This window comes from Sus scrofa, chromosome 7 (assembly GCF_054392235.1).
Source record: "Sus scrofa isolate SSC_HxYL_T2T_F1_AM1 chromosome 7, Sscrofa_HxYL_maternal_Yorkshire_Landrace_v2.0, whole genome shotgun sequence".
NCBI lineage: Eukaryota > Metazoa > Chordata > Mammalia > Artiodactyla > Suidae > Sus > Sus scrofa.
Window position 1 is genome coordinate 116,836,076 of NC_139389.1, and position 13,298 is coordinate 116,849,373.

The window sequence follows — 13,298 nt, forward strand, 5'->3', positions numbered from 1 at the left end:
TCTGACCTGCACCACATTAAGGTCCGAACAACAGCAGTGACAACACTGGATCTTTAACCCACTGAGCCACTAGGGATCTCCGCAGTAAATATTTTTTAAAATATTGATTTGCTAATTGTGTAATTAGCAATGGTTTAATTTTTTAAAATTGCAAACCTCTTATAAATATTTCACATAGAATAAATTTTGTTCAAACAACCATATGCCCCAATTTTTGTTAAAAAAAAAATAACTTTACTATACTACCCTTAAAATGAGTACTTACTTTTTGGGAGATATAATCAGTGCACGTAGTGTTTTTTCTTCATTCCCCAACATAAATTTGTTTTTTTTTTTCTTCAAACCAATGTGACTGACTTTTGAATACTCCCATGGTCCCTCTAGTGTCATTAACACCTTTCCTAGTTCCAGATTCTAATCAAATAGAGGGAATAATAAAAAAAAAAATTAAGCCCAAATTATACAGTGGACTTTGGAAAAGGATATGTAATAATTGAATTACAGATAATTGTCCAAAAAAAAATCTGATGTTTCATTCTGTCTGAGTTGATTCAGCTTCAAAGCCTGGAAAGTAACCAAATTTTGGTCCAGTCCAAATAAAGTTTTGCCAGACTCTTACCAGTTTGAAAAGCCAGGCTTCCACATTTGTTTTTCTTGGGTCTTGTATAAATGTTTTCAAATTATGTTATTACTCATTGCTAATGAGCTAATTTTTCATTAGTATAGCTCCCCTTTCTTAATCTAACACTTATTCAGATATTATCCTCCTGGAGTTTGTTTTCCAATGGCAGTTACTAACACATCAGGTAATGAAATAGATCCCAGTTTAATATTTTAATAGGTTTACATGTACAGCCTTTTAACTTCTGGGTTCTTGACTACTTCTAGGGGATTTAGCAGAAAGTTAGGAGTTGACCAGTACAGTCATTTTCATGTCTGAGACATAAAGAGACTCTTTTGGAAATGGCTTAAGATTTTGTTGAGATTTTGGCAGAAGGTGATTCATGGAATCATATATGACTTCAGTAGTTCCTTCCCAAATTATAAGAACATTTCTCCCTTCATCACAGTCTCTTACCTTAAATTCAACTTGATTTTTCATGTTATTTGTTTTGCCTCTTTCTCTCTTTATCTCTCTCTCTCTTCCCCCCTCTCTTTCTATCTCTATCAGAAACATAGTATTTTAGATAAGAGTTATTTTACAGATTTTGAGACAGCTACAGAGTTTTAACCAATTGCCTTTAAAACAGTTTCTTATGAAAGAATATTGAAAACATGTATTTCTTGAAGTGAAAATTTTCTTTTTTTTAAATTTATTTATTTTTTAATTAATTTATTTATTTTTTGTCTCTTTGCCATTTCTTGAGCTGCTCCCGTGGCTTATGGAGGTTCCCAGACCAGGGGTCGAATCGGAGCCATAGCCGCTGGCCTATGCCAGAACCACAGCAACGCGGGATCTGAGCCGGGTCTGCAACCTACACCACAGCTCATGGCAACGCTGGATCCTTAACCCACTGAGCGAGGCCAGGGATTGAACCCGCAACATCATGGTTCCTAGTCGGATTTGTTAACTACTGAGCTACGACGGGAACTCCATGAAGTGAAAATTTTCAATTACCCCCAGCTTTCACTTGAATTGTGATGATACCTGAATGTTACAGAAATATTCAGTTCACCAACCAACATTATGAAAGTCTTTTAAACTCCTAAAGAAATCATAAAACGCTGTAGATTAAAAATACAATGTAAGTGTAAAGTATCCAAAATTAATTCAAAAATGTATTCTCTATTTTGGGGGCCTGCTATATAATAGTATCTGATCAACAATTGCTTTATGAAAGGAGAATGAATGAGAGAACCATTGAATACAAAAACTAAAGATGTTGGTATTAACTACCACTCACATTGAGAATGTGAAAGCACCTTCTCTCCTTTTGCCTGCATACCCCCACTTTTCTGCTTAAAAAGAACCTGTACCCATTAGATCATTTCTCTCCATGTCTGCAAAGAGGAAGAGGACAAGGTTTTCAAGAGAGATTACTACCATTACTTGTTCTGCCATATGGAAAATAGAGTCTTCTGTGATAGTCACCTTCACTCCATCAAATTCGTAGCTTTGTTTTCCTTAAAATACTTGATGGAGTAGGGATATAGAGGAGCTTCACACCTGGGGAAGAGTAGACCAGTGAGTGGTTTCTCACAACATGTAGCAGATAGAGCCTCTCTCTCATTCCTTCAGGACATCTGTTCCTTAGTAAAATGTTTCTCAGCATAGGAGACGGAGATAACAGGAAAAAAAAAGAAAAAGAAAAAAAAAAGTTCTACTCACAGAAGTGGTTGAAAGGAGGTAAACAGGAAAAGAGGATTCTATGGGATTGGCCATGACTCAAGTTTGTTATCAGTTAAAGGAAGTGAAAAATATACAATATAACCAGGAAAACAAGAGAACAATGTTTCCGGTGCTAAAAATGCTTCCCCACAAAGGCCAGATAGGGCCCGGGATTTATTTCTATCATATGGGCTACTATGTTTTGTTGTCAGAAATTTTCTTCTTTTATTTATTTATCATAATTATCATTATCATTGTCCTAGGAGCTATAATTTATTAAACTTCTATAGGATGGGCACTGTACTTGATTAATTTAATATATTCTTATATCCCATCTTCAAAATAACTCTCTACAGTATAATATTATCCAAATACTGCACTTACATATACAAATAATATACATAAGTATTTTAAAAATGACTTGTTTATGTAAGTACTGCCCAAATTTCATCCTAGGTCTATTCAAATCTATCCAAGTCTTGTCTCTACTAACAAAAAATTGAGGGTAAACTGAATCTTCCATTGGAACCTTATGTTATATCAATAATTCCAAGTTATATTTCCTTAAAACTTTTTTTCCAAATTACTATCTGTAATGAAAACAAAAAAGACACAAAAATGATTATTCAGGCAAATAAACTTAGAAAAACCTGAATAAAAATACTTCTTTTGAAGATTTATAATGAATATTTATATATTAATGGTCATGAGAACTTTTTCAGTAAGCAAATAAGTTTCACATTCTTCAATCCCTTTGTTGTGGTTATATGGTCTTCCAACCTCTTGTGCCAAGTTTGGTAGTAAGCAAACTTTTTAAGTCGACTTCAGTGTCTTTGTTAAGATTATATAGCCTCTAAACCTCTTGTGTCAGGTAACATCACAGAGAAACTTCTTGGGAAACCCTTTTGGAATTTTACAGTAGTACCTAGCACAGTTCTCAGACAGAGTAGTTTTCAAAACAGTTTTTGACTCAGTGAATGAATGAATGGATGTGAGTTCAGTTTTAGGAAATAATGGAAAAGAAAAATCTTTCCATGAGAGAGCAAAAATAAGTGTCTCTCTTTTTCTCGTGCTTATGTTCTCCTCTCATATTTTTTACAGCTCCCCTCTGATTTGGTCCTTTTATACAAATTTGTTGTTGACTGTCCAAGCCACACTTTTCGATCCTCATTGTTACTGCTATAAGAATGGACTCCACACCGAGATTTTAACTTGACACTCAGTAGAATAGGTAATGAAGAAGAGGTAAAGCCTAATAATAAATTTGAGGTTATTCTAGCAAAATAAATCAAATGAGTATAGAGTAGCCTCCTTTCCTTGATGTGCCATATGGAGGGGAGAACCTCACTGTCACCTAAGTGCATTGTCAGGGCACAGGAGCTGGCTCTGGGCCATTCCACCATAAACTACTTACAAATGGTGTAATTAAAATTCATGAACAAAATGTTTCACTGCCTCCATATCCTGAAGCAGTCAAAACTAAAATTTACTTTCTTATCACGCCTCTAGCAAAGCTGATTTTAAGGAAACATTCCATTGAGAATTATAAAGAGTGACTATTAAAGAGATGGACTTGAGTTAATTTATGTAAGAGTCACTTTTTTCTGGTTTTTTTTATTAAAATATTTATGTTGATAATATAAATGTCTTCTATAGAAATTTATGAATTAAGACAGTCACAACTTTAAGACACACAGCTAAAAGCTTTCTGTAGATCACAGACTTAGAGACTTAAATGGTGGATTTTGATTTTTTAAGTATACTTGGTTTAGGGAAAAAAATTACAAAAGGTAGAAGAAAGAAAAAAAACAAGCCAATAGAAAATAGAAAACATGTCTGCATTTATTTTTTGAGGCTATCATAACAAATTGTCAAAAATTTAGTGGTTCTGGAGTTCCCTGGTGGCTTAGCAGGTTAGGGGTCCAATGTTGTCACTGTTGTGGCTTGGGTCACTCCTGTGGTATGGGTTCAATCCCTGACCCAGGTACTTCTGTATGCCACAAGTGTAGCCAAAAAAACCAAAATTTCATGTTTTAAAACCAAGGAAATTTATTCTTTCACAGTGCCAGAGGCCAGAAATCCAATATCCAGCTGGCCCATGCTCCTAGCAGGGCCTCTAGGAGAGAATCTGTCCCTTGCTTCTCTTAGCTTCTGGTTGCCACCAACAACCTTCAGTGTGATGGTTAATTTTATGTCACCTTATCTGGGCTATGATGCTCAGATGTGGTTAAACATTATTCTGGATGTTTCAGTGAGTGTGTTTTTTGGACGAGATTTACACTTAAATCAATAGACTTTGAGTAAAGCAATCTTGCTCTCCATAAGGTGAAAGGGCCTCATCCAGTCAAGTTGAAGGCTTTAATAGAACCTCCCTTGAGTGAGAGGAAATTCTTCCTAAGGACTTAATGATATAGGTTCTTCCTGGTTCTCCAGTCTGCCAGCTTCCCCATAAGGTTTTGGATGTGCCAAAATTCCACAATCACAAGAGCCAATTCCCTCCAATAAATTTCCCTGTACACACACACACACACACACACACACACACACCCTATTGGTTCTGCTTCTCCAGAGAACTCCAATACACTGGCTTGTGGCTTCACCCCTACATCCCTGGCTCCATCTTCATAATACTTTCTCCTCTGGGTCTAGTCTCCCTCTGCCTCTCTCTTATAAAGATATTCCTGATGGCCTTTAGGGTCCACCCAGATATTCTGGGGTAATCTTTCATCTCAATAGTCTTAAATTAATTATACCTGCAAAAACCTTTGTTCTAAATAAGTCAATATTTACAAATTCATGGGATTAGGGCTTGATATCTTTGGATGACTACTATTCAATGTACTGCAACATTTAAGTATCCACAGCCTATTCTGTAAAAAAGTTTAAAGGCAAGGTTTAAGCTACAGACTACTGTTTGTCACCAGAGCTAACTACAGTTTTGGACTTAACTTTGTCAGATTCTTTTTATATTTTTTCCCCAGAGACTTACTGTTTCCTAGAAATGGTGTATTTTGTTGTTTTTCCTCAGAGCAAGTAAAGCAATACTAGAAGAATCATGCTTTTTGGCTTGTACCACAACATATTTCACTCAAATGGCAGGACATATTTCATTCGGATTGGGTGGGTAAACAGAGACTTGGATTCTAGGCTGATTCTATACTAACTAGCCATGTGTCTTTGGGTAAGTCACTTCTTGACCTCATTTTCCTTGTATCAGTTTGGTTATATAGTCTTTGTGATACTTTGTCATTTTAAAATTTTTTGAACTTGTATCTATAAACCTCTCTCTTTTATGATAATATCTCTTGATGGCAGAATAGCTGATCCAGCTGTTTCTTATTATCCATCTTACCTACAACCCAGGTTGTCTGAGTAAATTACTGGAATCTTCTAAAAATGACTCTACAATTTGACATTTTAAAGGGGGGCCAAATCATTTTGAAATACAACCAACATATGTTAAGCAATGTTAACCCATTTAACATAACAATTTGTGTCAAACTGAAATAGAATATATCTTAGATCAGTATTAAAGTACCAAATCACAGACTATAAATTCTTCACATTGGATGTATCATAAATCACAAATAAAACAATCAGTGTATTAATAATATAACAAAAGTTTAGTTTCTTATTAGCCCATGTACACAAGAGTAAATTTTCAAAAGTATATACATAAATATCATGAATCTTTACAGAATTTGAAAGATAACCGTATCTATTTTCTAATAATACTAGACTTCTAAATTTTCTAACAGAAATTCCTCTTTATTTTATGCAAGTGTCAGTTGCAAAAGACCAGTCATTAAGTGATATTGATGATAATAATAATGATGATGAAAAAACTAGGAAGTTAACATTATTTTGTAATGATGTTAAACCTATCCAGATTTTAATAGTCTTAATGACATCTCTGAAATCGTAGTGGTCCTTTGATAAAGGATAATCCCTTAGAGCTATTTTTTTCAAGTGTTTGTATTTGAGGCAACCCAATATTAATTCAGAAAACTTGACTACTTGTAGATTTCATGAGCAGTTATTTCAAGAAGTGATTCCAAGGTCACTTAAATTAAGAATAGGATATAACTTCATCTCATTCAAATATCCTCTGAATGTTTCTTTAGTATACACTATTATTTTCATACAGGTGGTGGTTAAGTTATGAAGAATTGAGTTTAAAAATCAGTTATGAGAAAATAATTTTTTTTGGGGGGAAAACATTTCAAATGTATTCCACAACTTACACTTTTAAGTTTTTGTCTTACTTTGGATACTGATGACCTGCAAATGTGTCTGCTGTTCATGCTTCTTAAGGAATGGTAAACTCTACCAAAATACATGAAATGTGGTTGTATCATGAGGTATCTCTTTGTAGATATTTTAAATGGGTGTATTGGCAGTATAATCAAACCAGCTCATGAAGATCTAGAACATGGGAATGGCAAAAATGTGTAAGTGAAGGAAGACGATCAAGTTGTCAAAATAGCCTATAAAGTAAGAGAAGTCTATTTTTTCTTTGACTCCACTTAGAAAGTCAGTGAAGTGTGATATTTTTAAATGGAAGTGAATTGCCTGGACTTGGCCACCCGGTGCATCACTGACTAGCGGTGTAACACTGGGCAAATTACTACACATCTCTGTGCCTCCAATCCTGAAGCTCTAAAATGGAGATAATAACTCTGTCTATTCCCACGGCTTTGGAATGAGGCTTAAGTGAGTACTAGCACTGAGTAAGTGATTAATAAATATAAGTTATTGATATTATTGATGCTTATAGAGAATTACTCTTTTCCATAAATATAAAGCATATTTCATTTTCTAAAGGTATTTCATTTTCTAAATGTGCTTACCCAGGAAGGTAAGAAAGGTGCTAGGATTTAAAACTACAGATGCCAAATTCCCAAACTTCAGCTCTATCCTGCTGATTCAAGTACAGTCGCCCATTAGTTTTCCTATCTTTATTTAAACCTCATCATTACCTAGGCCTGGGGAGACTTATACATTACCTGCTATATTAGTAGAGTTCCCCACAGAAACAGAAACAATGGGATAGAGAGATTTTTAAGAGAACTATTACAGGAATTGGCTTACACAATTATAGTCCTTATGGATGTCATCATCTCCTGATACTATCCTGTCTAAATCCATTCAAGCTACTGTAACAAAGTGCCGCGATAGGATGACTTGCAAAATCAGGAAGTTATTTCTCACAATTCTGGAAGCTGGAAGTCCAAGATCAATGTGTCAGCATGGTTGGGTGAGCACCCTATTCCTGGTCCATAGCCTGCACCTGCTCACTGTGTTCTCACATGCTAGAAGGGGCTTCTGGTCTCTCCGGAGGTCTCTCTCTCTCTGTTTTATACAGCACTGATTCCATTCATGAGTCCTCCACCCTCATGACTTAAGCATCTCCCAAACACCCCACCTGCTAATGTCATCACCTTTCAGGGTTAGGATTCCAACGCATGAATTTTGGAGGACACAAGCATTCAGACCATAGCATAATCATCTTATAAATCGCTCTCCAGCAAGGCCAAAGAGCTTGCAGGATTGAGCCACCTTAAGCCCCTGAGTTACCTCATGGCTCACTCTTCTTATAATTCACCCTGTCTCTATTTTATTCTAACCAATGTCTACCCCTTGGATTTTTTCACCTAAATTTTTTCACTTAAATTCAGATGTCTTCTACTAGACCTTGCACACATCACATTAAAGCACATCACATATTATATTACCACCTGTTCTAGGATGAGTTACATTTCTCTCCCCATTATTCTGTTGTGTGTTCCTGAAGGCTAGGATCTTTGTTTTAACTTCTCTGTGTTCTCGGTACTGTCTCTGGAACACAGCAAGTTTCATTAAAAGTTTTTTAAATGAATAAATGCTTAATTCTCCAAAATTAAATTTAATGCTGAAGAGCAAATTGAGTTTGTCTTTCTCATAAATGATTCACTTACTCAAGTTCCCTATAGAGTGGAACAATTATAAAAGAAACACTTGACGACACCCTTTATAACACAGAACTATATTAACTCATATACTCAGAGGCAGTAATTTATAATCTGTTTTCTTTTCCTAGCAACAGTGCTTAGAAAATGAAAGATGGTGAAAGTAACCTTCTAAAGCAAAATAATGTCAAACATTTGGTTTTGGAATGAAACATGTATAAGGGAAATTGACTAGCTGGAAAAAGTGGTATTTCATTGATTGTGCTATCAAAATAAGTGGCTTTTTTGAGGGGACTAGGAGGGAAGGGAAATCACTTTTCCTTAATGTGGTCTTGTCAGAATTTTCTGTAAGTGTTACCCATGTTTTACCAGTTTAAGGTGGCAGGGGAGTGGGGAAGGAAAGGTCAAAATCACAAAATCTGCTACAATTTGATTTGCAGCTATTTTTTTTTTAATTTTCCAACTGTTCACATTTTTCTGTGAATTTTTTTACAAAAGAAAAATACAATTTTTCACAGCTGTCATTGAATAATTTGATTTATTAGTGCCACAGAATAATAAGCAACTAGATTCACACTGAGCATTCTATTACAATTAGTATTTTAGTGAAAATGGCCTGTGTTTGGGTCCTGGACATCGCACTGCCTGTTGACATGTCCATTTCAAGGTACTCACGGTTGGTTGTGATTTGCTCTTTTCCAGGGGGATTTTTTTTCAAGACTTTACTCCTTCAGAGCAGTTTTAGGTTCATAGCAGAATTTATAAGCTGGTATAGAATTTCCCATATACTTCCTGCCCCAGCACATCCACAGCCTCCCCTGTTAGCAACATTCCCCAACAGAGTGTACATTTTTTTACAATTGATGAGCCTACTTTGACATATCCTTATCATCCAAAGCCCATGGTTTACATTAGCTTTCACTCTTGGTCTTGTACATTCGATGGGTTTGCACAAAAGTATAATTATGTACATCCACTATTATGATATTATACAGAATAATTTCAGTGCCTTAAAAATTCCTTGCCCTCCACCTGTTCATCCCTCCACTACAACCCATGGTACCACTGATCTTTTTACCATCTCCATAATTTCACTTTTTCAAGAATGTCATATAGTTGGAATCATACATAGACTATGTAGCCTTTTCAGATTGGCTTCTTTTACACATGGATTTAGTATGCATTTAAAGTTCATCCATGTCCTTTTATAGCTTAAAATTTCATTTATTTTTAGCACTGAATAATATTTCATTAGGTGTAACATAGTTTATTTATCCATTCACCTACTGAAGAACATATTGTTTGCTTCCAGATTTAGGGAATGTGGAGTAAACTTGCTATACATGTCCATTTGAAGGTTTTTGTGTGGACATAAGTTTTTAGCTCCTTTGATGTCAAAGAGCATCATTGCTAGATCCTCTAAGTTGGCTATACAATGTTGCATTCTCCCCAGCAGTGAATTAAAGTTCTTATTGCTTTGTATCTTTACCATGATTTGGTATTGTCACTGTTCTAGATCTTGGCCATTTTTATAGGTATGTAGTGATATTTCGTCACCATTTTAATTCAAATTTCCCTAATAAAGTAAAAACAAAATTGTACAGTGGCTCTAAAATTTATGATGAAAATAATATTATTGTCTGACTCTGAAATGTGTAATAGAAATAATTGCAAAAGAAAATTATATAAATATATAAATACAGTAAAAGGTAGAAATTTGAATTAATGTTTGTCAGCTTAAATGATCAGGTTGACAATACATACATTTATGAATCACCTTCATCCTCTCTTTAACCTGAGGAATCTGACACTTGAAGAAATTATTTAACTTGACCCATGATCACAGTTATTAAGATGATAAAACTGAGAATCTTTCTGACTGTAGATCTCAATTATTGAAACCTTTAACCTCTGTAGCATATGGATTTTTTGAGAAAAGTGGTTGTTTGCTTTTTTTTTTTTTTTGGCTGAGCCTGTGGCATGCAGAGGTTCCTGGGCCAGGGACGGAACCTGTGCTGCAGTTGTGACCCAAGCCATAGCAGTGACAGTGTTGGATCCCTAACGTGCTGTACCACCAAAGAGCTCTGGAATTTTTTACTTTATACACTCAGCCTCTAGTTTAGAGTTTGGCATACTTATGTAGAGAAAAGTCCACTAAACTCTTTCTGAGATAAGCCACATTAAAAGAACCTAAACTCTTCATACCTATGAAAGCTTTCAGCACCAATCCAATCAACACAATAATAAATAAATAAATAAATAAATAAATAAATAAATAAATAAATAAGAGAAAGAAGAGGAAATGAAAATTAAATGGACTTATTTCTTTCCAGTTCTTAGGTTTATTGTTCTTATTGTTCTATCTTTCTTTATCACATATTTGAACATTTGTAAAATTTTGATTAATCCTGAAGTATAAAGTATGAATTTTTGTTTTGTGGATTGCTCTTAAGGCAATGCTTCTAATTTTCCATCTCTAATTAGTGTGTTTGCCATATGTATTTGCTGGCTATCTTTTATTTGTACAAGGCAATTACCTTTAATAAATGTTTCATCAGAGTTTGTTTGTTTCAGTCATAAGTCAGTGTTAAATTGTAAAACACCTTTTGGTAGCTATTGAAATGACTCTGTAACTATTTATTTTCTCTTTTAATGTGTTAATACCATTGAGTCCATTGATGTACTACCTAACCTCTAACAAACTTTGCATCATAGGTATAGCTTCTAAGGGGAATGGGAGGAAATTCTGCTCTTGAGTTGGCAAACTCAGCTAAGTAATTGCAGAGAATCAACCTACACTCATCACCCCTTTCAAATTTTCTTTCCCCCTCCAGTCCCCTTAGAAAAACTTCAAGGGGTATGGAAGATGTGCTTACCAACACTTGGAGCCTTACCATCACTGGCATCACCAGTCTCCTTCAGGATGCAGATCCGACCATGTAAATTTTTAGTGAGATTTCAGGGCCATTTCAGCCCCTGTGGATTGTCAGGACTACATTGGCTTTCTACTCGCTCTGCTGCCTGCACACTCATGGCTTCCTCTCCTTCTATTCCTTGGGCCCAGACTCCTGATAACCTTGTGCAACATTACATTGATGTCATTTAACTGCACCATCAGGGGCTTTTCCTTCCTTGCTGCTCCTTATGGCCAGTCACAATGCCCACAGCCACCAAAGGATGCTTCCAGGTCCTCTCAAACAAGGTCTTGGCTATTTTCTGCTGTGTTTTGGTCTTTGGATAGAATTCTACCCAAGCAGTATCTTGGATTTCCAAGAATTAAAGGTCTTTTACTGCTTATACACATTCCTCTTTAGGATATGTAAAACTCTCCAGGGTCTCTAGGCCGTGCGTGGGTTCAATATTTTCCTCAAAATGTCAGGTGCTATTGTTTAGTCTTATTTATGAATTGCTCCTTCTACCCTGCCTATTTGTGATTTGCTTCTGTTACCCAGCTTCACCCATGTAGGTTTATCAGGCAGATTTATAATAATAGCAAGTGCGTGTAAACTATAAGTTCTTTTCAAGGGGGTTTGCTTGTCTCTATGATTTTTTTTATATCAGTAAATGCTTCCTGGATGAGGAAAAAGAAGTGAGTTATCTAAGTTAACTTGCCAGGCATATGTGAATTCATATTCTACTCAGCTAGAATGTATTTCAGTGAGGGGTGTGTGTGTGTGTGTGTGTTAATTCTTTAAGTGATAAGTTCTCTACTGGGTATGATTTTACCTGTCCTTCCCCTCCCCAGGGAACATTTAGCAATTATCTGGAGGCATTTAAAAATCTGTGGCTGGAAGAGAGTGATACATCAGTATGCAGAGGCATCTAGTAGATAGTGGCACCTAGTAGGTAGAGGTAATGGACACTGTTGAACATACTGTGAAACAGAGTATAGCCTCCTAGCTCAAAGAATTGTCCAACCCAAAATGCCAATAGCACCAAGGTTGAATAACCTTACTCTAAATGAATTGCAGACATTCTCACACATCTGTAGCGTTTTGTAATCCTGAAGTGTATATTGAACATTAATGACATATTAAAATCCGTGCATGGTTCCTACTGACAGAGCTTATTGTCTGGAATAAAACAGACCCCTAAATCACTCAGTGTATTTTGAAATAATGGGAGCTATGGTGCAGTAGGATTCAGTATTCACTGGAAAAATAAAAGAGGAAATATTCCTAAACAAGTTCTAAGGAAGAATCAAATAGAATCATTATTTTACAGCATAACCTCATTAAGCCAATGTTGTTTTATTTGAAATAGTATGATTCAAAGAAAAATTGTACTCCTTAGCCAACTAAATGTAACATTGTTAGCTAATAAATAAGTGGAATAACCCAAACCACCTCCCCACCTATTTATCCCTCTTCTCCCCTTTTACCATGCCTCCTTGCCTTTGTCCTCAAAGTTTGAAATGAGTTTTTAGTTTTAATGCAGAGAAAATAAACACATTTTGGTTTCAGGTTGGAAGATAAGCTTTTTGTAAATCTAAGTTATAGACTTTTCTATGATTCATATTTCTCCTTTATCTTCAGGGAAATTCTCATCCTCTCTCTCTCCCTCCCTCTTTCTCTCTCTCTCTCTCTAGCTCTTAAGAATGTCATTAACATCTGTTTACATTGACAATAAATAAAAGGCATCCACAGGGATGAGGACACACTGATATGTTTTCAAACTTTATGACTTTTCTCCTAGTATTTGATCTTCATAATGTGCACTTTCTGCTATGATCCAATTAATCTTAAACACGATACCAGGCATGTAGACTGTTTGGTTTTAATTTACTAGGTTATAACTAGTGGTATTTTCTTCTTCAGTATTGCTTTGTACCCATAAATTATTTGGTAGCAATTATCTCTTAAAATGCATCCAAATGTTTTTCACTTGCTTCTTGAATTCCAAGTAAGCCTGCAGTAGAGATTATTACTAAGAACTTATTCTAATGTTCTTGTCACTTTCATGGAGAGATGTGTGGATGATTTTTTGTTGTTGTTGTTGTATCTGGCTTGCTGTGTGTGTAA

General features: G+C 35.4%; 1 long non-coding RNA gene across 1 annotated transcript in view; it reads left to right on the forward strand.

Moving 5' to 3' along the window:
* Window positions 1-10,545, forward strand: part of LOC110261728 (uncharacterized) — a 222,793-nt gene extending 212,248 nt beyond the window's left edge. The window contains exon 6 of the long non-coding RNA XR_014811494.1: window positions 5,358-10,545. This is a non-coding gene — a long non-coding RNA (uncharacterized LOC110261728). The remainder of the gene's footprint in view (window positions 1-5,357) is intronic.
* Window positions 10,546-13,298: the final 2,753 nt, after the last annotated feature.